General features: G+C 39.0%; 1 pseudogene; it reads left to right on the top strand.

Annotated features, from left to right (window-relative positions):
- The first annotated feature begins 7200 nt into the window (after positions 1-7200).
- Positions 7201-12382, top strand: LOC113357309 (annotated as a pseudogene).
- The last annotated feature ends 13457 nt before the right edge of the window (positions 12383-25839 follow it).

Here is a 25839-nt window from a genome sequence, read left to right as displayed (position 1 = left end):
TTTTACTTCATAACATAGAAATACATAAAAGCAATCAACCAATTAAATAATTTTTTTTTAATTTTTGATGATTTTTAGTAATTAAGATTTATCTCACAACCCAACCCAAGTCTAATCTAATTCACTAACTGGCACTGGCTAATTCTACTTCCGCCCATGTAAGATCTAATAGTGAGCTCTGATGCCAACTTGTAGCGCCCCAAAAGCTATCATCTTACTAATCCAAGAGATCGACTATAAAATGAGGCAATAAGGATCTAAAACATCTACTTAACCAATACTTTAAAATTTCTAAAATATTAACCCAAAATCTAAACCCTCTCTGTAAAAATATATACAAAATTCCTCTCCAATGATACATATACAATAGTGTATTGGTGTTCAAACTATGTATATACATAAAAACAAATAAAGCAGAATCATCCAATCTTGATCATCTTCGCAAACGCTTATCGAACCTATTATCTGAAACTGGAGTGGGAAACGAATGAGCGCATCATCTCCAAAGGGGTGCTCAGAGGAAATATATAACAAACATTCAAACATTCATCAAAACAATATGCATGTCGGATGAAAACACGGAAAACGCATTCATCTTGCATGTTAAAGGTTCCTCTAGAGAATAAAAGTAATAAATACTACCAGGAAAACTCGGGCCTCGGCACCATTCCATACCGGCAAACATGGGGAAGTCCCCAAAGCATATAGGGCCTATATATCGGGTTGGCGTACCCGTAATATGAGGAACCATCAACATAAAAACGAATGAAGCTGAAAAACTATAATGAACACAAGAGAGTTCGTTATCGATTCCCACCTTTTTTGATGAAAAGCGACGCCTACCTCGTGATCCGCGTTCGACATGATCATCCTTTGAATCGATCGTTGTTAAATTAGATTAACTGTTAATCACACAAGCACTCTAAGGTTTTAGCTAGAAGATTCACACTACAATCATAGCACAATATTATTCAAGTTTCTAATTTTTGGCTAAGTGAAATAACTAATGGCTCTAATTCCATTAACTAATGTTCGTATTTAGTTAGTCGGGTTATTAGCGGTTAAATTGTCACTTGGCTGGTCTAATAGTGTTGACGAGCTTGGGGGTCCTTACATTCTCCCCACCTTATACATTTTCGTCCTCGAAAATAGGACCATCCTTCTGAATCTTGAAAACTCTCCACCTTATAGAGAAATACTATCTCTCGTCTAAGTGCAAATTTTATTCTAAACAAGACTGAAGTGCAAAACAACATGAAACGAAGCACAAACCTGAATAGATTTCTACAACTAATATCTATAATTTGTAGCTCTAGGTTCAATAGGCTAAATTCTCTTTCAATAAGATAATTGTCACTAATTACAAGGAAAAATCCTACGAATCTTTCTAAGTAAATTTATATCTATCGGTTTCCTAAAGATTATTCCCAACTTCTATGATAGGTCATCTCCGAATGCAATTACCCTGTCAAGGTTGCCCAGGCCCAACAATGCTTTCCTACGAACAGAGAAAACACAATCTTCACTATTCCCCAGTGCTGGATTAAATAGGTGCTAACTTCTTACGACTAATTAATCTCTAAATCCTATTGTAACTGGTTTAACCTACAACTTTTACTTCATAACATAGAAGTACAGAAAAGCAATCAACATGTTAACAAAACAATCAACCAATTAAATACAATTTTTTGTTTAATTTTTGATTATTTTTAGTAATTACGATTTATCTCACAACCCAACCCAAGTCTAATCTAATTCACTAACTGGCACTGGCTAATTCTACTTCCGCCCATGTAAAATCTAATAGTGAGCTCTGATACAAACTTGTAGAGCCCCAAAAGCTAGCAACTTACTAATCCAAGAGATCGACTATAAAATGAGGCACTAAGGATCTAAAACATCTACTTAAGCAATACTTTAAAAGTACTAAAAGATTAACCCAAAATCTAAACCCTCTCTGTAAAAATATATACAAAATTCCTCTCCAATGATACATATACAATAGTGTATTGGTGTTCAAACTATGTATATATAAAAAAACAAATAAAGCAGAATCATCCAATCTTGATCATCTTCGCGAATGCTTATCGAACCTGTTATCTGAAACTGGAGTGGGAAACGAATGAGCACATCATCTCCAAAGGGGTGCTCAGAGGAAATATATAACAAACTTTCAAACATTCATCAAAACAATATGCATGTCATATGAAAACATGGAAAACGCATTCATCTCGCATGTTAAAGGTTCCTCTAGATAATAAAAGTAATAAATACTACCAGGAAAACCCGGGCCTCGACACCTTCCATACCGGCAAACATGGGGAAGTCCCCAAAGCATATAGGGCCTATATATCGGGTTTGCGTACCCGTAATATGAGGAACCATCAACATAAAAGCGAATGCCCATGAAAAACTGTAATGAACACAAGAGAATTCGTTATCGATTCCCACCTCTTTTGATGAAAAGCGACGCCTACCTCGAAATCCGCGTTCCACATGATCATCCTTTGAATCGATCGTTGTTAAATTAGATTAATTGTTAATCATACAAGCACTCTAAGGTTTTAGCTAGAAGATTCACACAATAGTCATAACACAATATTATTCAAGTTTCTAATTATTGGCTAAGTGAAATAACTAATGGCTCCAATTCTATTAATTAATGTTCGTATTTAGTTAGTCGGGTTATTAGCGGTTAAATCGTCACTTGGATGATCTAATAGCATTGACGAGCTTGAGGGTCCTTACAGTTCTGCAGCTGAAATTGCTTGTGAATGAGCCAAGTCACGTAAGAACAAGGACCTGAAATGATGTTGATGGTGATTTGGGTCAAGTCTGGGAGGTGTTAATGATTTGTTTGAGCTGTTAATACTGTCAATTGAAGTCACAGAAGGATAGAAGACTGAATTGTTGCATGAACTAGTGTTGAGTTGAGCAGATACAACCAAAGGGTTGTGTGCAGATGCTGTTGGTGTCGAGATGTTGTTCATGGTGGTGATTGCAGGTGTTGACTTTGTTGGCCTCTGCAACAGACTGAAGTTGTTGTAACGGAGGCGCTGTTGCTTTGCAACTGAACTGAACTGCAGGTGGTTTTGCCGCAAGAAACCGATGATGGGATGAGAACTGGTGCAGTGGCAGGGTCTTGTGATGAGCTGTATCTGATGCTGCTGGTAAGCTCAGGTTATGGAATTGAATTTGCAAGAAGGAAGCAGGTTGCAGGTGGAGTTATGGCTGAGGATGCTGCGAGAGAGATGGCGAGAGTGATGTTATCGAGTACCATGTACATGAGCTGCTACTGCTGCTGGGGTTATTATGGTTGAATGATTTAGGTGATTGTATGAACTGGTGGTGATATCCATAGCAAGTAGAGAAGGCAGTGGTAGTGCTGGTGTTGGTTGGTTGATGTGGATTGCAAAACAAGGGTGCAATTGTGATACATAGAAGACTGATGCAATGGTTTTCTGGATGGGTTATGCGGTGAACTGAGATGTTGGTTCAGTGACTAAGAAGACATGAACAGAGTTTGGGAGCTGTTCTTGCTGGCGTGGAAGAATGAAAAAGCAGAATTGGTGCAGTAGTAATGGATTTGGAGCTGTAGATGAGACTGGGGTCTGCAATGAGGTTTGAGTTATGAATTTAGTTGCAGTCGAAGTCGGTAGTGTTCGAGATTGAAAGAGGAGCAGCTGCAATTAGTTTTGAGGACTGGTAGAGAAGCGCAGCTGCAGTTGGTTTGCGCTGATAAGGGATTGCTCGCGTCACTGGTGAATTAGGAGTTGAGCTACAGCTGAGGGCCTTGAAGAAGTGCATCTATAATCGCAAGTAGGAGAACAATGGTTAGATGCAAGGCAGTGTTTAAGATGGCAGCTAGACTGGCTTGGCAATGAATTGGTTTTGAGCTGAAATGTAGGGAACTGGTACTGCAGTGGTTGTTATGGTGAATGAATAGATGAATGCTAGGAGTGCAGGGAAGAAGAAAGCAGCCTGAATTTGGCTTGGAAAATTGTCCTAGAAATAGAGTAAATTCTGCCGGATTTTCTACTATGACGAGTTGACTCAGTGATCCGATCCGACTCACCTGATCCAGTACTTACTCAGATGGACTTGAACTTGGCTGATGGGCTGTCTGAGATTCAGTTTTGGCAATGGGCTAAGCTAGTTACGGGAGTTGAATGGAAGGTGAACAAAAAAGGATATAAAAGCAAGACCCATATCATCTTTTATATTTATCTTTACTTATACTTTGGTTCTAGGGTTTAGAAACATGAAACTTCTCTTTATTCTTGTTATGAACTCCATGAACATGAGTTATATTATTATTATTGGTTATGGAATAATTGGATTTCATAAAATATGCTTTTAGATATGATAAATTTGTTTTGTCTCCATGCTTTATCGTTTATGATTCACCATTAATATCGTTACATGATTTGAATGCTTGTTTGATCGAGTCGCGAATCGGTTGAGTTTGTTTTCATCTCTATTGCTAGATTAGGATTTGTTATACGCAAAAGTGATAAATTCCTGATTACAAGTAGCATAAATATGGTTATAGCTTGTAGTGATGCATCCTTGTAATTATATGTGAACCATAACCTTTGTGAAATCGGATTAGTGCTTTAACACGTTCGATTGCTTTGACTGGCCTGATTTCATAGAACTTAATGCATTTAGGGAATTAAACTTGATTAGTGCTTTTACACATTAGGTCATTTTTTTAGATAGAATTCATATTCGCATCTTTTAATGTGTTTGTTGATGACAAGAGGAGATTAGCGGGATATTCTTGCGACCAAGGTATCCTAGGGCCTTTGATAAAAGTTGAGATTAAAATATCAATTCTAGTTATTGTGTTGAAAACATGTTTGTGATTGAAGACGAAATCCTTAACCAATATCTTCACATATTTGCGTGCTTGCTTTACTTTGTTTGCTTTTAGTTTAATTTTCTTTACATAAAATTAGAAAAATACCCCCTTTGTTTATATAAGAAATCGAAACGAACGACAACCTAGACCTCTCTGTGGGAACGATCCTTTCTTTCCCTTGCTATATTATATATATTGAGTAGTGAGAAAGTGTAATTTATTTTTGACGCCTACGACTGCTATTACACAACTACAAAAAAATCCTGTAATAAGTAATGTGCACCAAAATGTAAACCTAATAAGATCTCAAAACCAACACCACATAAGGAAAAAGAAGACACAGAGCAAGCAAGAATTTGTAATTTACACCACAATGTGCACCTAAAAAGCTACAACAAGTAATTTGCACCACAATGTACACCTAATACAAGTCTACATATATAAGGTGCACAACTATGTCCATCACTACGGACATACACATAAAACGCCTAAAGATAAGTAACATGGATAACAAAAACAAGAATTAGCAATGTGGACTTATGAACACCACTAACCTGTGAATAACATTAGAATATTTCAGCACGAACCGAGAAATGTCACCATTCATAAGCCCAAAGTGAATCCTCCAACAACAACCATTTTCTTCGCACTTTGCAGTAAAACGAGTCTTGTCATTTTTAAGAATAATAATCTTGTAACTAGTTTCCATCTTGTACTTATCAATAAAAATTCTAACAACTTTAACACTACCCATAAATTCTCTACCAACTTTGTCAAATACATAAATCCATTCATCAGAAATCAAATGCTTGGCCTTGTCTGCATTATGATCTACCACACCCTTACAAGCTTAGGACTTTCAGTTACACAAGAATTTGCAGTACTAGAACCAGAAATAATGCTACAACCATACTTAGAACGAGAAGTATGATTCGGAATCACGTTAACATTCAAATATAAATCTTTATTGTTAATAACAATAACAAGAGCAATTACACCTTACAGTTGTATATCACCTTGTACAAAAACTACTTGATCGTTATCCATATAGCTCAAACATATACTCCCAGGAGATAAATACCTCCACTGCTTACATGCAAAATGCTCCAATTCATCTATGATTGTCGAAATATTAACACGAAAAGTAGCAGAATGCTCATCATGATTCAAAACGACGTGAATAACCTTCTCAGACATATTAGATACCTCTAAATACTATAAAATAAATGATAATAAACATTTGAAGCTTCAAATCACAATTTCATATCTGAACAACCTAAAACGTAACAATGTACATGAAAGTACATATTTAATCGAAGCGAAAAATCAAATAGCAGTAAACCTAAATCAAAATACTCCATCAATTGAAGATATAAGTTTCAGAATCTTATAAGAACACATAAGTGAATAAATCGGAAGCCTACGATCAAATATCAGTTCAATTCCATATCATGCATCATAACACCAACAAATTAAAAATAAAAAAACAGTAATCAAAATTGTTTAACGAAAATCAAAAGCTAAAATATAACAAAAATCAAATTAAGGAAATACAAACAATAAGATGTAACAGATCGTATTCATATCATCAACTCATAAACTTAGAAAAACTAGAAATCAGAAACAAAATTCAACTATGAACCAAAAGAAAACTAAAAATAAAAAGAGACCAAAATAACCTGAAGTTGAATTCTGCTGTAGAAACGATCAAATCCAACCTAACCTCTATGAATCTGTTAAATCACCTTCGGAATTTATATCTGGATCGATCTATCTCTCAATTTGTTGTGAATTGAAATCTGAGATCAAAAAAATCAATTTTAAAACACTTCCAAAGTAACATGAAGATGAATTATGTTGAAGAAACGATCAAATCCTCCATGAAACTGTTAAATTGCCTCCAAAATTTATCTCTGACCTGCTCCAAGTCTTGAATTCATATTTGTAAAAAATTCGATTTCTACACTTATTATATATATGAAATCGGTTCAAGGGTAATTAGCATATATTGAAAATTCGGAAAATCAGAATCGTCTTGCTTTTGGACTAACTCGTCAATATTTTTTGACTAAATTGTTGGATGCGGAATTTATTTAGACTAGAGAGTACTGGGCTTCAGATGAGTGGACTAAAGCATCCAAAGCCCACTTAGAATCAGACTAAAGGTCAATTTCTACTTGTTGAGTTGTGCTGCCGTATGCCTCAACAATCAACATGGAGCAAATTCCTTAGCCCTTACCGAACCAAATAAAACCCGAGCTAGATTCGGATAAAGCCCTACAATTACGTTGTCTAATTTCATATTTCTTCTAATTTCATGTTTCATGTTCCTTAGTTGTAGAGTTGAGCACAATAAATTCAGCAGCCACAGTCCTGAAAGAGGGCTAAACCCCTCCCCATCTTCTCTCCATCCCACCCAATCAAAAGTAGTTGCCAAACATAAGAACATGGAAGATGAAACTATTATCGATCGCTGGGAAATCGAGAGGTTCGATCCTGCTTGGAATGTAGAAGGAGTGCTTGAAGACAGTACCTTCACGACGTTGTTTCCTTCACGACTTTCTTATATAGTGCTTTTGTTGGTTTTTGTATTTTGTTTCAGAAAACGATTTGCAAGAAGCTTGGCCTGTAGTGGAAGGTGCACTGGGACCGTTTGGTATATCTTGCAACCTGAATTTGGCGAGTATTGTTTGAATCCTCACAGTTCATCTTGCTTAGAGAATCTAATTTGATGGATATCTGTATTTAGGGCATACAATGGTAGTGAAATAAAACAACCATATCCTCTATGTTTGACGATTTATCTTGCTTAGAGAATCTAGTGTTTATAGGATATAAGATGGTAGTGAATAAAGATCATATTCACTTAGAGGTTACTTTTATGTGTGTATATAAGAAGCAATATGTGTCAGTTTATAGAAACTTGGGTGTTTCTAAAAGCTTAGAGGTTACGTTTAGGTGCTTTGACCATTTTTTAGGATAAATCTACTTTGTTGATACTCAGTTGTGTATGTATGTATGTATGTATCTATCATCTTATATTTATTTTTGATTACGGTCGGTACTTATTGCTGCTCAGGCTGAGAGGTCCATGAATGTTTCAACAACACTATGGACTAAGGATCCATATATTATTGTTAAAGCTAGGGACCTCACAAAGCTCTTGTCAAGAAGTGTCCCTGTGGATCAGGTGAAATTTCTGTCTTGTATATCCTCTTGTTAATTTTGAGATGCAGAGTTACGTGAGAAATCAGCACATGAGTTATGTTCTCTAGATAATACACTTTTAGTTGTGTGATGTGTATCTTAGGACAGTTTTTGGTTGTTCACAGTTTGTTTCTAATTGTAGGCCATCAAGATACTAGAAGATGAGATGCAATGCGACATTATAGAGATTGGAGGCCTCGTCCAGAGCAAGGTAGGGAAACAGTTAATTGCTTTAAGTAACTTTTAGATCTTCATGAACGTGATCAATGTGTATCTTAAGCTAATCTCCGTGTCACTAATATGTGCCGACAAATTATCTGAAACAGAGATTGATTCAGTCTTTTTTGCTGCTTTTTCCATTTAGTTTGTGTCAAGAACTGACCTGAAAGAGAGAATCATTCAATCTTTTGTGCTGCTTTTTTCGGTATTTTTGTGGTCACTTTTCTGTCTACATATTGTGAAATCTAAGAACACAATACATATTTTTGGGTGGTGGGTTAATCTTCAATTGCTACTTACTATGTACTTGATCCTCATCATAATGTGTTGCTGTCGCTGCAGAAACAATTGGATAAAAGGAAACTGCTTCTTTTGGGACCCAATTCTGCTACTGTAAAGGTATTCAGAGTTTCTGGATACAAATATATTTGATGGACATCGATAATATTTTGAGATTTGGTTTAACTATGATTCTTTAACATTAATAACTACCTTCACTGTTGCAGGCTATTGGGATTTTGACAAGGTGCTATCTTCTAATCAAGGTTTTTTGACCCAACCATCTAGATCATTCACCTGAATCTTGTTTTTACCACATATGGGCCATGAAGATTAATTGCAAATTACAGAAGCTTCAAACTTTCCCTGTATTTTGTTATAATGGTCAGGGAAGAACAGTTTCCGTTATGGGTTTGTTCAATAATTTAGAGAAAGTTAGGAGTATCATAGAAGACTGAATAGAAAAGAATGTGCCTCCAATACACCATATCAAGGTAAGTTGGAAGAAAAAAAGATGTTTCTATTACTGAAATTTAGTCCCATCTCACTATAACAATGACACCTCGATTTTTACTTGACAATTTGTGTTTGTGTTTATTTGGAACATGCAGACCCTCTTGATGAAAAGAGGATTTGGAAAAATTCCTGAACTAGACAATGGGAGCTGGGATGGATTCCTTCATAAATATAAAAAGTATTCACTATCACATTCATTATTTTTCAGGATATGTTATTTGATTTCATGTGGTTAGAAATAGCTTAATAATAAAGTTGGCTTGTTTTTCCAGGAAAAATGTGAAACAAAAGAAAGCTGAGAGCAAGAAGAAGAAATCGCGTAAACCCCTCTCTCCTCCTCAAGCGCCAACGAAGGTTTGAAAAATTGTGTTTATGGTTATTATTCATCGGTGCTTACATCTACAAGTAGATCTTTGTTGTCTAGAAATGAATTTTCTGAGTGTCGTATGTATTTCTATCTATGGAACTTCTTGCGGTACATATTTGTAGATTGATATGGAACTAGAAAGCGGCGAATATTTTTTAAGTGACAATAATCAGTCGAGAAAGACATTACAAGAGAAGCTGGAGTGGCTGGACCAGCGTTTTCAAAATGGTATGCTAAAGATAGAAAAATCAGCTGAAAGCAGAAGGAAAAGAGGGGAAGCATTTATGCTTCTTAAGGTTTGTTTGTCTCATAATTTTCTTTCTGAGCATGTTGTTTGCTGCTACCCATATGTTGAGTAGTAATTTGTTTTCTCATTCTTTACTTATGTTTATCGCGTTCAGGAGCAGGAGTCTGCTAGAGAGTGTGTCAAGGATGACCAGGCTGCTGTCACGTTTAACTTAAAGGTGAATACACTATTCCTGCTCGACTCTGATAAGTTTTGATCAAAATTTCTGGAATTGTGGACCAGTCTTGGAATGTTTATCAATCAATAAATTATCCTCTCAAACTTTAATGGAGAATTTCTTTCTTTTTGAGAAGCTAATGTGATCATTTTTGTCATCATATCTAAACTCCAGCATGGCATGCCATATTGTTGATAAGTTACAAACAAGGTTTAGGTCCATCCCGCATGCATGGGCATAAAGAACTTGTATTATTAAAATAGAATTAGCACACAGCAAATTTTATGAAATTTACACGTGTCTTTTTCCTTTAGGACGCATGAGTAGAAAATCCACGCAGGGTTTATTCTATGAGGGTGTGAACGATCTACTAACCATGTAGATCAACTGCACAAAAAGATCCCTTCATTTGAATCGCTCTAGGATTTGACTGCTGGGAAAGTTGGTTAAAAGTTTCAGCAGTTAGTGAATCACTTATTGTACTGTTAGATTTTAACCAACTTTTGATGGGGTTGGGAAGTCATAACTCTAGTTTTCTCTGTATTGTACTTACTGAAGGATTAAAACCTGCATCTGTTCTTTTCAGGTAAGAGGACTCATTCCCGGCAACAGCTTCAAAGGGATGTCTGATCCTAATCTAGGTAAGAAATCTATTTGAAATTTTGAATTTTATGAAAAATCTTATCATTGGAATTATCTTGTTCTTTGGATTTCCTCTTGTTCTGATTTTGTCAGTGTAATTTGTAGGATTCTCTTCTACTGGACCTTTTCACGACAATAATTTCAAAGAGATATCTGCTCCTAGTCTAGGTAATAAACCTTTTTACTCCAATTTTGTTGCCTAATATATCTATTGATGTTTAATAGTAGAATTTTATCATTACATATAGTTTTTTCTTTTATTGGTACATGATTGATTTAGTTTGTTACCTTTTGTTCTGATTTTAGTTAATGCCATTTGTAGATTGTGAGTCATATACAAATATCATGCATTTTATGAAATTGTTTAAAGAGTACGCGAAAAATGATAATGAGGGGACCAGATATAGTAAGTGAATACAGTTTAGCTTATCTTCCCTCCTCAGTAAATTTTTGCCTTCATATATGTGTCTAACATGCTGGGGTTTTGTGTTTGTTGGCAGTTCTTAATTCAATAGAAGTAGTCTATGGTCATGGAACTACTTGTTTTGCTTCTATAAGTAACCAAAGCGGGATCTACATGACCGCAGATGGTTATTCCTGGAATGATAAAGGTCAACTTACTAGCTGTAAGGCTCAAAAAAAGTGTTTACTCTCGGCAATCGCATCCTCACGACTGGTGCTGGTCAATTTTTTTGGGTCAGTAGCATAATATGTCATCTCATGTACGTGATGGATGATCCTTGGTTCACTTTGGAACGGTGTGCAAGATTTGCGAAGTATCTCCTTACGTCAGGTTACGAGCCACCTTTGCCCTGGTTGGAAAAAATAGGCGTGAAACCAGGTGAACTAGCGAAGGAGAGCTGCACTTATTATTTGCTGGTATGGAAAACAGCCAATATCGTCTATTTGCTGCATCCAAAGACATGGTCACAGAGATTGTTGATGAAGGTAACAATGATGGAAGTTTTTCTGGATCTTTTGGTGCCAATATTACTACAGTCAGCAACTTCGTTGCAATTGGTTCGGGAGCTGACGAGGCCGCGTTTGCATTCGTAAGATGGTTACCTAAATCTGAGTGGAACTTGAATTCTGCATATGAAGAACAACACATCATCATTATGTTGGAGACGATGCAAACCACTGTTAAGAAGGATAAGAAAAGCGGAGGACTGATACTAAGTAATATTCACTACTTAGTTAAAAATTTTTTTGTTGATTTTGTTTATGTGACATTATACCTTAAGCTTTATGTTTCTTAAAATCTAAAGCTTTATGTTTTCGAAATGCAGTTACCCATCTCGGGCCAAAAGGCATCCGCTATTTATGCAAAGTGCTTGATTCCAAGGTCCCATTGGCCCTTTCTAAGTTGCGCGTGGATTTATTCTATAAGCTCTTCGGGGAAGCATATGAAAAGGGTGACCAAGAGGAAATGCAGATGTGCCATCACATACTGAGCGGCTATGAAGAAAAGTATCGAAAGCTCTACCTGAAAGCCCTTCTAAAAGACTACAACGAAGCTCGGGAGAAGCTCCCCAAGGAAACAGCCTGAAACTATTATTACTATTGGTATCGTCATTACCACTGCTTTTACAAACTCCAGGCGCCTAGGACTTTGTAGTTGTATTTATGTTAGAACCGTTTTTGGGCACCATCCAATTTTTTTTGGACCATGATGTGCTTAGTCATCTACCCTACCCTTGTAAGGGGTGTCCTAAAACTAGGAAATAACCAACTACCCTTTGATCTTAATTTATAACCTAATCATATACAGTATGGTATATTTACTCTTTCTTATAGAAACTCATCCTTAAGACGGTGTATGTATAAAACCCAAAATATCATATTTTTACTAGAAAATAGTAAGTTTTTGGTTGACTCTGTATTATCAATTCTTCTTCACGGCTAAAATACCCTGTAGCTTATATTTTTTTACCAACAAGACTATCATGTAATCCTAGAAAAAGAAACAAGATATAGGGGCTTCACATTTTAACAGAGGGGCTTCTAATATAAGACAAAATAGTGTTACTAGTTCGTAATTTTGAAAACCCCATATCATTGAGTTACTGAACTCCTAGCCCTAACTGGTTCGAAGACTGCCTGAGGTTAGGAATTTCTGAAACGACCTCCCACACTTGTCTATATGATTTATATCGACTCAAACGGTCAATTTACACACAAAAACACTATCGTATACAGGAAAGATTGGGATGATTAATAACCAAGAGGCCTTGATGTTAGCCCATTTGCTGACAGATTCCTTGTTTGTTGTCTCCCCGCTGACTTCACTGCCTCACCGTCATCCCAGTCATCATTCCAACTGTTATCCCAACCGTCATATTCCACGTTAACAACTGAAGAAGATCTCATCTCAAGCTCCTTGATATGGGACTCCAGTACCATGCTGTTGTTCCCGCTTACCAAATTTAAAGCAGGCCCATGACTGGGGCTGCACAAAACCGACTCAACCCACCAACCCAACCCACACCCGCCTGAAATTACCCGCACCCGACCCAACCCACTTAGGAGCGGGTCGACTATGGGTCACAACATCAAAGCCCATCGTATGGTGGGTCGACTGTGGGTGACAACTTCCCTCACCCGACCCAACCCACCCACCCACCTAAATATTTCTAAATTAATGCTAATCCTTAGATTACCTATCCTAGATGAACCACATCCATTGAAGTGATAATATATAATGCCTAAACCTAATCATCGGTAGATTCTCTTCACTGAAGAGTCTTCAATCAGTTCCCTTCAACGGCAGTCTCAGAGGCTCAATTTATTTTTTCATTTTCTCTTCGCTTTGTAAATCAAATCACAGCATCACCAGCAACAATCAATCAACATCGTCACCAATAAACCAACAACTAAAGGTGGGACTAGGAATCATTGTAATTTGTAAATACTAATTAGGGTTTTGTTTCCTAAGATTGATTTTGGGTTGGTTTATTTCAATTGGGTTCTTAATGTAGTGTTCATTGTATTTTATGGTGGGTAACCCACCACCCACCCGATCCAACCCACCGTAATGTGGGTCGGGTGAAAATCGACCCATTGTAATGTTGGGTTGGTTGCGGATAACAACTTCTGTTACCCACCATCAGTGGGTTGGGTGACGGGTGAGGCCAAACCCGACCCAACCCGACCCATGTGCAGCCCTATCCATGACCCTCCAATAACGAGAGCTGCCCGCCTGCCACAAAAAGAAAGAACGATTTTTTGGGCACCACTGTTTTTTTGAGGGGACCATCCTTTTATTTTGGACAAGACATTAGAAGTAAAGTGAAGCCACCCCTTATCCACATATTTTATATAATGACCAAAATGTCCTCATATTATTTTAATTTTAATTTTTTCTTAGAATTTTTTTTCGAAAAATATTTTCTTGAAATAAAAATTCATATTTTTTTTCTATTTTTTTTTCAAAATTTTAATTTAATTTAATTTTATTATTAGCTTTGATTCGACAAGTACCAATTCGCAAGTATTTTTCTCGCAAACCCTTAAGCTATATGCAAATTCAGAGGTATTTCCCCACAAACTCATTGCTTTTAATTTGTTTTTGATTGAAAAAAATCGATTAGAAATCATCAAATTAAGGTTGAATTGTTAGTTGCAGAGTATTGTTCGGTTAGGAGTAGTTTAAAAAAACCCTAGTTTTCTAACCGAACTCCCTCAAACATAGAACACCAAGAACACGTCGGTTAGAACGGAAAATTTTCTTGCAAACCGAACCCAAAGTTCGGTGCGATCGCAAAAGTTTTAGAAATTTTGTACCTAACCGAACTTTGAGTTTGGTCCGTTCGCAATTTTTTCAGAAATTTTTTACTTAATCGAACTCATATCTAAAAATACACTGACCAGTGTTAGGTTATATTCATAAATATCTTAGCGCACTGACTTCGTCCGCAAAAGTTTTAGAAATTTTGTACCTAACCGAACTTTGAGTTCGCTCCGTTCGCAATTTTTTTAGAGAATTTTTACTTAACCGAACTCTTATATGAAATTACACTGACCAGTGTTCGGTTATATTCATAAAAATCTTTGCAAATCGAACTGAGAGCTTGGTGCGTTCGCAGAAATTTTAAATTTTTTTTACTTAACCGAACTCATATCTAATTTTTTTTATATACATTTTCTCTTAGCCGAACCACAAACAAAAAAATTAAAAAATTTGAAAAAAATAAATAAAACTAAAAATGTTAAAAAATAAATAATTATTTAATTAATAAAACGGTAACTTTCTCCACCTTTTAGGTCATCCCTTATAACCATAGGGAAGGTGGTCTAATCTAATCATGGTCCCCTCAAAAAAGTCATGGTCCCCAAAAAATCATTCAAAAGAAAGTAAGAACCATAGATGGGGATAAGGTTAAGGCCTATTCCTATACACATGCCAAAACATGATATTTGGCATATATGCACCCACTATGGATATGCCAAACTGCCAAACTCATATGCCAATATGTTTTTTCTGGCATATAGGCATACCCAATAGAGTTCCCATCGAGCGATAGAGTCTCGGTCGCTCGATGGTCAAGCCATCGCTCGATGGTCTTTAAAATGCTAGCGTCAGTCAAGCAGTCACTCGCTGGTAAGATCAACGCTTATCAGTCACGTATCCAACGGCTATAATTTCCCCTCTCTATAAATACCTAATTTCAATCCCATATAAACTCGTGGATACCAAAATACAGACCGCCGCGTGGACATAATGAAGACGCGAGAATCCATCTAAAAGATCCTGCACCGTGCCCCGAGAATCTTCGTCAGTGACTTGTCAAATCGAGTCAGAGTCACCATAATTAAATTTCCGACGAAGTAAAAGCCACGTGCGAGATAATAACTCAGGACGAAGTAACCCCTTAGGGAAGTGTGGGCCACGAAGGATCAATGGAGTATCCCACAAGGTATCAGCCGCGAAGTAGAGATGGGCGAAATAAGCTAACTTTGCCGAGAAGACAATCCATGAAGTAGATAAATTATCGGGCAAGAAAAGAAACAGGTGTCCCGACAAGCCCATGTGAAGATAGCGAAAGAAAAGGGAAAACTTTATGGAAAATGGTCTGGGAGAAATGAAAAGCGCCTCTGCGAGGACGTGACGAGATAAAACGAGCTGTGACCCATTAGGGTTAAACAACCTATAAATAGAGGTCATTGGACAATGTAAAGGGGATGGAAATTTTGTAAGGGTAGGAGAGCTTAGTCTAGAGAGGGAGATTAGGGTTTCCGTGTGTTCTAGAACTTGTATTTTCATTACTTTGCAAGATTCATCAATAAAGATTTTGGAGTTCATATTATTAATTATGTTTAGATCTTTCCTTTGGGTGTACTACTGGATTCCAGTAGTTACAATTTGGCGTCCAGAAACAGGGACTTAGATTGGGGTTCATCCTCGTCTAAGAGTTTTGAGAAAATAAAATCATTTTGAGGTGGTGATAGTTTGAAATCTAGGTGAGTTGTTTTGCAGAGTTAGTAGTTTATTTGTGTCTAAGGATCTGAGATTTGGAGGAGAAAATTGGTGAGGCAAAAGATGGAAAACCAGATCCAACGAGGTTTGAACGATGACAGTAAAAGCAAGGCGAGTGAGACCTTTAACGACGGTAAGAAGGAGCAAGCGATTGGAAGCCCGGAAGGAATTGAAAGGGGAAGAGGCGTTCGTAGCAGATGAAAGACGAGAAGTCGTAAGACAACGAAAAGGCAAGGCAAATATAGAAGACGAATCTATGGTGGAACCTGTACAAATCGTGAAAGCCGGAGCTGATACGAAAGAGGAGACAAATCAAGTAGAAATGGAGAATAGTGGTGATAAAAACGAGATATCGAAAGAAACGAGCAAGGCGTTCTATCGGCGTAAGAGACGAGTGGAATACCGGTCGGAAAGACAAGCCAGAACGGCAAAACGAAGCAGCCAGACAAAATGAGAGGAATACGAACGTGGTAGCGAAACGAAGGTCGGAATCTCGCAGGAAGAAGGCGCTAATTCGGAGACGATAACGGCTTCATCTCGGAAAAAGACCCTATATTGGTAGGAGAGTCCATACGAAAATCATGAGGAAGAGGACGAACAAGGACGACAGAGAAGAAAGCAGCTAGAAGGATGATATGACTGAGAAAGAGACCTGAGAAGGCTTTTAGTGGAAGCAAGAGCGGAAAATCGGGAGTTAAGATACGAAGAAGAAAGGAGATACCAGGAAGAAAGCGAAAACAGGGGACGAGAAAGAGACATTGATGAATCGGTGAGAGGAATTATGCACCATGAAATCTTAAATGAGCTACGAAGATTGAGGATGCAGATGGGAAATTCGCAAAGGAAAGATAAATTGCAATGGCTGGATAAGAAGGCCGTGATGAATGCTATGGTGAAAACAACGTCAGGGGGAGAGCTGAAGCGGGTTGAGCGAAGACAGGAGAAATTATCACGAAAGGACTGAAACCCGCGAAGTGAGAAAGCCGAAGGACGCCAGCCGTGGAACATAAATCCAACGAAGCAAGGAGAAAGCGCGTGGACAGAGTTAGGACTCCCAAAGCTTAACGCGACTGTGGAGAAAATATGGGAGGAAGTGATACTAACTGAGGAAATTCCAGCACCACCAAATTGGGGAAGAGAACCAATTCCGGGAAAGAACCATGAGTTCTGCAGATATCATAGTTTCCATGGACATCATACAAACGATTGTAGAAGCGTCAGGAAGATCCCACTTCGTCTCATATGGCAAGGGAAACTTGCACATTACGTTGAGGGCCAGAACTTACCATCATCATTGCAGCATTATTATGGGAACGTGACAGAACAACATCGAGTCAATGCAGGCCAAAGAGAGAAGACGTTTAGCTGCAATTTTGTAGTGCATTCAAAGAAATATTTCCTCAACTTCCAAGATAACGTACTCTCAAGGGTATACAAGGTGGATTGCAAAGGGAATGAGATATTTCCGGTGAAAAATAAAGAACTACTAGAAGATTGGCCAAAGAGAGATATATAATTTTCATCCCTAGATGCACTAGAAGGAGGAATTCAACATATGGACTCATTGGTCATTACCATAAATTTTGGTAAACACTCGCAAGAAGAAGAAAGCCTAACCTTGGTTGTAGACAAGGTCTTGGTAGACATTGGGAGTTTAGTAGACGTCTTTTTTTTTATCATAGGTTCAAAGCTTTAGGGTATGAGGATTCCGACATGCTACCTTCAGCGTATACACTGTACGGATTCAACGGGGTGCCGACGAAACCAAAAGGCGAGATACGCGTGAGGATCTTCGCAAGAGAATTAGAACGGTTGCCGTATGTGTGGTAGACATAGAATCACCCTATAACGCCCTCATAGGCAGACCGTGGATCCATGGGATAAAGGGAGTCGCGTCAACTTACCACCAATTATTGCGGTTCCCCATGCCAAGTGGGATCGGCGAAATACATGGGAATAGCGAAGATGCAGAAGAACGCGGCGAGAAGGACGTTGAGAATTATGAAGGGAAATTGAAAAGAAAGAAAGAACGAAAGAAGAAAATGCATGAGCTGAAAAAAGAGAATGAGCTAAGGGTATACATGGTAAGATCTAAAGAAGGATGGGGAATACCTAGCGAGATACCCGAAGAAGAGGGAGAGGTTGTGAAACCGATAAAGGAACCGACACCATTGGGAGAACCGGTCATGAATTTTGCTGCGGTAGAGCCAACAAAGGACATAAATGTGGTGAATTATGATGAACCCAAGATCCTAAAAATTGGGACGAGAATGGAAGAAGAAGAAGAAGCGAGGTTAGTTGAATTGCTGAAAGAATACTGCGAGGTATTTGCGTGGAGCATGGAGGATATGCCAGTAATTGACCCGCAAGTGGCGTGTCATAGATTGGAGCTGGATCCAACAATAAAACCAATAAGAAAACGAATAAGGAAGATTGCGACGACTTATCATGAACAAATTGATAAGGAGATGCAAAAGATGATGAATGCAGGAATCATAAGGCCGGCGAAGTATCCAGATTGGATTGAAAATATGGCGATCGTGCCCAAGAAGAAAAATGGAATAAGGATATGCATTAATTTTAGTGACTTGAATACCGCATTGTCCTAAAGATAGTTTTCCCTTGCCAAATATCCCACAGATGGTGAAATCGGCATTTGGATACAAGAGACTATCATCCTTGGATGGATACTGCGGATATAATCAAATCCCATTGGCTGAGGAAGACCAGGAGCACACGGCTTTCTCCGCCCCTAGAGGATTGTACAGTTACATAAAGATGCAATTTGGCTTGAAAAACGCAGGGGCGACGTATCAACGGATGGTGGAGAAAATATTTGGAAAATGGGTGCATACAAAGTTGGAAGTTCATGTAGAAGATATGCTGGTCAAGACAAAGGAATCAGGGGATCATGCGGAAGATTTGAAGGAGATCTTTGAGCAGATGAGAAAGTACAAAATGAAAGTAAATACGATAAAGTGCATCTTTGGGGTCGATTTGGCGAAGTTCTTGGGCCACATAGTTTCTCGCAGAGGTATAGAGGTCGAACCGGCAAAGGTACATGCTATACTAGAAATTCCTTCACCCGCCACCATAAAGGATGTGCAGAAATTAAATGGGCAGTTGGCAGCTTTGGGAAGGTTTATCTCGCGGTCCTCAAACAAGTGTAAAAACTTCTTTGACACTTTGAAGAAAGGGGCAAAGTTTGCATGGACACAAGAGTGCGAGGAAGCATTGAAAGGCATAAAGGAGCACCTTATTAAACTATCAATCTTACAAAAACCAGAACCCGGGGAGGAGCTGCTGATTTGTCTTGCAGCAACACCAAATGCCCTCAGTGTTGTCCTACTTCGAAGCGATAATGAGGTAGAAAAGCCAATCTTTTACATTAGAAAAACTTTTAACTCCGCAGAGAGAAATGACCCAAAGATTGAAAAGCTGATACTGGCCCTGTATTACGCATCGCAAAAATTACGGATTTATTTCCAAACCCACAAAATTAAAGTCCTAACAAGAATCCCTATCGAGTCTGTCTTGAAGAATTCGAAGAGAGTCGGGAGAGTAAAAAGATGGAATACTCAGATTGATCAGTTTGGGATGAAATATGAAGTACAGACTTCCACGAAGTCCCACATAGTTGCAGAGTTTCTCGCTGAATTTCCCTCAGGAGAAGACGAGAGCGTCGAAGAAATGATGGATGTAGACGATAGTCGGCAAAACCCTAATGACCTATTGCAAGAGAACCATCCCAGGAGATGGGAGATATTTGTCGACGGATCCTCAAACAGTTGCGAATGAGGAATAAGGATAGTATTCACTTCGGCCGCAGGAATAAGGATAGTATTTTGCTTCCGGCTAGAATACAAAGCAACAAATAATGAAACAGAATATGAAGCAGTGATACATGCTCTAAGGACCGCGATAAAAATGGGGTTAGACGAAGTACGAATTACCAGTGATTCACAGCTAGTAGTTCGTCAAATCGAAGGAAGATATAATGCGGTTGATCCAGTTATGCAAAGGTATCAGCTGCTCGTAAGAGAATATTCAGCGAAGATACGAAGAATTATTTGGAGGAACATAGGCCGAGACAATAACAAACATGCATATGCACTTTCTTTTATAGCCTCAATGATTGAAGATCCAAAAATCGGACACATCATGATTGAGCGGTTAATGCAACCTTCAGTAAGCAGAGAGGAAAGAGAGCCCAAAGTAATGATGATAGAAGGAGGGGATATCGAAATAAGCAGTGATGATTGGCGAGCCCCCGTCTATAACTATTTGACGAAAGGAGATCTTCCGCGAGATAGGCAAGAGGCAAATAAGATCAAAAGTAAGTCCACAAATTACGAGGTACGAGAAGGAATACTGTATATAAGATCATATGTGGGTCCAATGATGAGATGCTTGTCGCAAAAAGAAGGGATAGAAATCATGAAGTCAATTCACTATGGAGACGCTGGTAATCATAGTGGAACTAGGTCGCTAGCTATCAAAACCAGGATCCAAGGGTACTTTTGGCCTTATATGCACACGGATGCGAAAGATATCTTCACGAAGTGTGAAGCACGCTAGAGATTTGGGAAAAGGATACATGCGCCGTCCACAAGCTTAAACTCTGTATTGAGTGTGTGGCCTTTCGCCATGCGGGGCATTGATATCGTGGGACCATTTGTAACCGGGACAAAGCAAAGGAGGTACCTGATAGTATCAATAGATTATTTCACGAAGTGGGTGGAAGCCAAAGCCCTGCAACACACGCGAGATGGTGACGTGTATGATTTCATCCTCGAGCATATTATTTGTAGATTTGGAATACCAGTCATGATCATTTCGGACAACGGGAAATAATTCGAAGGAGAGAATGTAAGAATGTTGTTCAATGCATTCAAAATTCAAACTGGGAAGTCTACTCTGCTATATCCACAGAGCAACGGACAAGCCGAAGCTACAAACAAGACACTAACAACAACATTGAAGAAACAGTTGTAAGGTCATCATAAGGGATGGTGCGAACAAATCCGAAATGTATTATGGTCATATGGAACCACCGGGCGAGATGCAACGGGAATGTCACCCTTCAGTTTGACATATGGAGCTGGGGAAGTGCTACGTACTGAAGTCATCCTTCCAACCACTAGAAAGTAAGCATGGGAGAAAGTGCTAAACTCAGATTTAATTCTAGCAAAGTTAGACGACGTTGAGGAAAACAGGGAGATAACGTTGCAACATATGACAAATTACCATCAGAGGCTGTCAAGGGAATACAACAAAAGGGTAAAGCCCCGAAGCTTCGTACCTGGAGAGATTGTGCTACGAGAAATACCCCCATATCAAAAGGGACGAGGAGGAAAACTAGATCCTACATGGGAAGGCCCTTATATCGTGAAAAGGGTGGTTGGCAATGGGGCATATGAGTTGGCAGACTGCGAACGAAAAGATACCGATAAGGAGGGGAATATAATATATGGCGAGATCGAAAGGAAAGATAGAAAATTATATCATCCCTGGAACCCTGTGTACATCAAGAAATATTACCCACAAATGTAAGATGCAATGTGGAAAAAACAATAAATGTATGGTTAAATGGAGTTTATTAATGAAATATCTCGTTCATAAATCGACTTACATGTGATCAAGGTCATTTGAACAAGCAAACAGAACCCACAAGATAATGAAAGAAAAATAAGACCTCGCATTAGGAGGCGAATAAGATTCACGAAATAAGCAGTTTCTAGGGGAACTTAAAACCTTCGCCTAGGAAGGCTGAGAATCCACGACATGCACCCTAGTTCGCGTGAAAATGCAAGAGGCAAGAACTAACGCATGTAGTGAAAAACTCTCAAACAAAAATTTAGGGGAAATAATAAGACTGATCCGATGAGGGTCCCTTTTTATGATGGCCTTCAGTAAGGGGTGCAGAAATATGACCAAGGCGCCGACGTATTCGGTTGAGCTGCCGGTGCCTGGGACGTATGGAGCGTTATCAGTCATGTCCGTTTGGCAAGTCTTGACTACGATGCATTCGATCCCAAAGAAACCTCACTTAGGGTGTGACTTCGTAACCCCAAGCCATATCCGCAAAGGTGATAAGAAGTCACGAAAATAACCGAATGTCGTAATAACTGGATGGGAGGATACCAACATGCATGTTAGGGTTAACCTCCTTGAAGGGGAAATCAGTGGGAATATAAAGGGATGGCACCCTCCATATTAGGGAGCTGTGTGACCAAAAAAGACGGCAATATCATGGGACTAACATTCAGGGGAATGGATAGACCTGTCGCATTGTCGCGAAATGGGAAAAGAGGAAAATGTTAAGGCGAGGTTGATGGATTATTATTTGAAAGAGTAATAAGCTCCTGAGACTTCGTCGAATTAAGATCCTTCAAAAGGAATGAGGCAAAATAAGACCTTAACTAGGATGCACAATAAGACCTCGTAGAGCAATAAGAAAAAACACAAATTTACAAATTAAAATAATAAAGGAGATGAAAATGAATCCGACTTTTACGACACTATCTTGATCATCTAATGCCTAACAAAAACAATATGCAAGTATATACTTTTATATTTTGTGTTCTTATGACGCATTATCCTCACAAGACTCAGTGTCTTTCGAAAGTATATACTTGGAACATAGGTACTCAACAATGCAAAGGCGAAGGCACGAGATAGAGGCAAATACAAAGGCACGAGATAAAGGAAAATACAAAGGAAAAGAGGTGGACATCGTAGAAGTAAAGTTGTGAGAGAAAAGCAAATGTGCAAGAAAGAAGCAAATATATAAACATCCAAAATAAAGTTATAAGGTTACAACATTAGTAAATTTCAAAATTAGGAGGGGAACATGCATCCTCAATCATCATCTTCATGATCCTCGTCGGCTTCTGTATCTTCGCCATCATCTTAGCCATCATCATCTTCGTGATCCCCGTCGGTTTCAGTATCCTCGTTAGTAGGGGTCAGCTCATTAACAGTGGGAGTTGGCTCCTTGGACGTAGGTTCAGGTTCATCATCAGAAAACACTTCAAGATCCAGAGTGGCGCGAGAAATGCCTTGGGAATCACAGAACTCATTAAAGAGTCGGGCTTTCTCGTCTTGGGCGTTCCTGCGAAGTCGATTTGCAATTAAGGTTGCATCCTTCATCATCTTATCAAGATCCTCGTGCAAACATCGAACATCTTCTCGGAGAGTGTAAACCTTACCGGAACTACTATCATTCTCATGGGATAGGAGGGAGACATGACCCTGAAGCTCTTGCTCATGTCCTGAGGAATGAAGGAGTTAAACAAGTAAGTTATCGACGACAAGGAATGCAGTGCCAAAAAGACAAAGGAAAGGAAACTCACGGCGGAGTTCAAACGAGGTTTTCCTCTCCTCTGCGAGTTGTTTCTCTAAATGGAAATTACGAGCACTAGACTTTTTCATCAAATCCCAAGTCTCTCGAATCTCCACGAGATGAGCCATACTGCGATGTTGTTCCTAAAAATTGGAAGACTTACTTAGGTCAAAAAATGCATTGCAAGGGGAGAACAAAAATGCTAAAATTAGGTCAAAAACTTACCAAAACCATTATGGAAAAATGTTGTAGAAGAGAGAGATTCAAAGAAGCATTCAAAATGAAGGAATGATCTTCAGCCAGAAAATCATCAGAACAGAGGGAGACCAAAGATTCAGTAGCCTCAGACCTTAAGGAGGGTTTATCACGAGTAGAAACAAAGATCTCCCTTAATAATTTCATGTCAGGAAGATGATCAGGCTCCCTCACTTTGTCAGCCTGCTGACCACCTTTAGGCGAAGGGACAACTCGCGACGGGATAGCCTCACGAGATGAGTTGGATTGCTGATGACCGGAAGGATCGGGTTGAGGTAGAGCTGAGAAAGATGGGTGAACCTGGGTCAAGCTATCCATATCCAGGCCGTGACGGCGGCGTTGAGGAGCATGATATGTAGGAGGATCGTCTTGAAGCCCACGAAGTTAAGAAATAAAACGAGAAGAGGAAAGCAAAACTAAGAAAGAAAGGAATACCTGGGCAGTAGCAGAGGAAACTTTGGAACGTTGGAGTTTCCTCAAATTCTTGGCAGGACCATCCGCTTCTTGAGGCTCGCCCTCCTAAAAAAATAAAAAAAGAAAGAAGAAAGTTAGAAATTAACAAGGAAAACAACCAAAAGAAAGGTCACGAGATACAGACCTGCGTTTGAACTGGTTTCCTGGAGCGGTCCTTCACCATACCAGGCGGGGGAAGCGGATACTAAGACAAGAACGGGAACTTTAGGGAACTATGCAAGTCAAAGGCAAATAAGTCATAGAAAAATAAGACTAACCTCCTTGGGAATTTTAGGCCAGCAAAGTCTACCAGGATCATATTCTGCGAAATGAGCATGTGACGAAAGAGGACCAGTTCGGGCATCACTATTCTCGTATACACCCCACACCAAAGGGCCTTCAGCCACCAAAGGAAACATCATCCAATCCTCGTTGTTAGAAAAACGAAGGTATTTGTTTCGTTTCTTGCCAGTAGGATCGACATCCAAAAGAAGGGCCTTGGACGAGCCGACTAGGGATCTGCGAGAAATCTTGACACCCCACTCTTGATATGCCCTCGTGGACATATCTCTGCCAACGTAATTCGCGGAAAAAGAATCAATGTTATAATCTGCAGGATCAAATTCTTCTACCAAGTCAGGAATTTGGGAAGGGTTGATAAACAGCCCGCTGAAGCTTGACTAGGATCTCGTAGAAAAGAGGGTTCTTTGGATCATACAGGGGAAAAGAGAGACCCGCTTTCAGTTGACCAACATTGATCAACATCCTCGTAGAAGTCCAAGTTCCCGTCTGAATCCATCAGTAATTTAATTCCATGGAGTTGTCGGCAGTAATCGGAGTAGAAACAGAGGAATCAACCGCAAGAGACAAAGAAATACCCAACTTATTGAGATCGAATTTAAATTCCTCATAAGTAGTATATGTAGTAGGAATGGGGACTTTCTTGGGAGCCATTGAAGAAAAACAAGAAGTTACAGAGGGCAGGAAAGGGAAGAGAAGAAGGTAAAATTTAAGAGGTTCGAGAGTAGAGGATATTTATAGGAATGACTGGTCAAACGTGGATACCCACGATCAAAAAATACGAACCGGTGATTATCGACTGCACGAAGAAAGGGACACGTGGAGAACATTGATGGGGAGGAGTGGCGGTTATTTAACTTCTGGCGGTCCCCTCTCACCACGATCGAGTAGAATAAGAAAATGCAAAATGTGGATACCAAAATACAGACCGCCACGTGGACATAGGGAAGACGCGAGAATCTGGAAAAAAGATCCTGCACCGTTCCCCGAGAATCTTCGTTAGTGACTTGTCAAATCGAGTCAGAGTCACCATAATTATCTTTATGACGAAGTAGAAGCCACGTGCGAGATAGTAACTCAGGACGAAGTAACCCCTTAGGGAAGTTTGGGCCACGAAGGATCAATGGAGTATCCCACAAGGTATCTGCCGCGAAGTAGAGATGGGCGAAATAAGCTAACTTGGCCGAGAAGACAATCCACGAAGTAGATAAATTATCGGGCAAGAAAAGAGACAGGCGTCCCGACAAGCCCATGTGAATATAGTGAAAGAAAAGGGAAAAATTTATGGAAAATGGTCTGGGCGAAATAAAAGGGTCCTCTGCGAGAAAGTCACGAGATAAAATGAGCTGTGATCCATTAAGGTTAAATAGCCTATAAATAGAGGTCCTTGGGCAATGTAAAGGGGATGAAAATTTTGTAAGGGTAGGAGAGATTAGTCTAGAGAGGGGTATT

The sequence above is a fragment of the Papaver somniferum genome, chromosome 3 (assembly GCF_003573695.1).
Source record: "Papaver somniferum cultivar HN1 chromosome 3, ASM357369v1, whole genome shotgun sequence".
Classification (NCBI taxonomy): Eukaryota; Viridiplantae; Streptophyta; class Magnoliopsida; order Ranunculales; family Papaveraceae; genus Papaver; species Papaver somniferum.
Note: the sequence above shows the minus strand (reverse complement) of the source record. Positions and strands in the feature narration are given on the sequence as shown.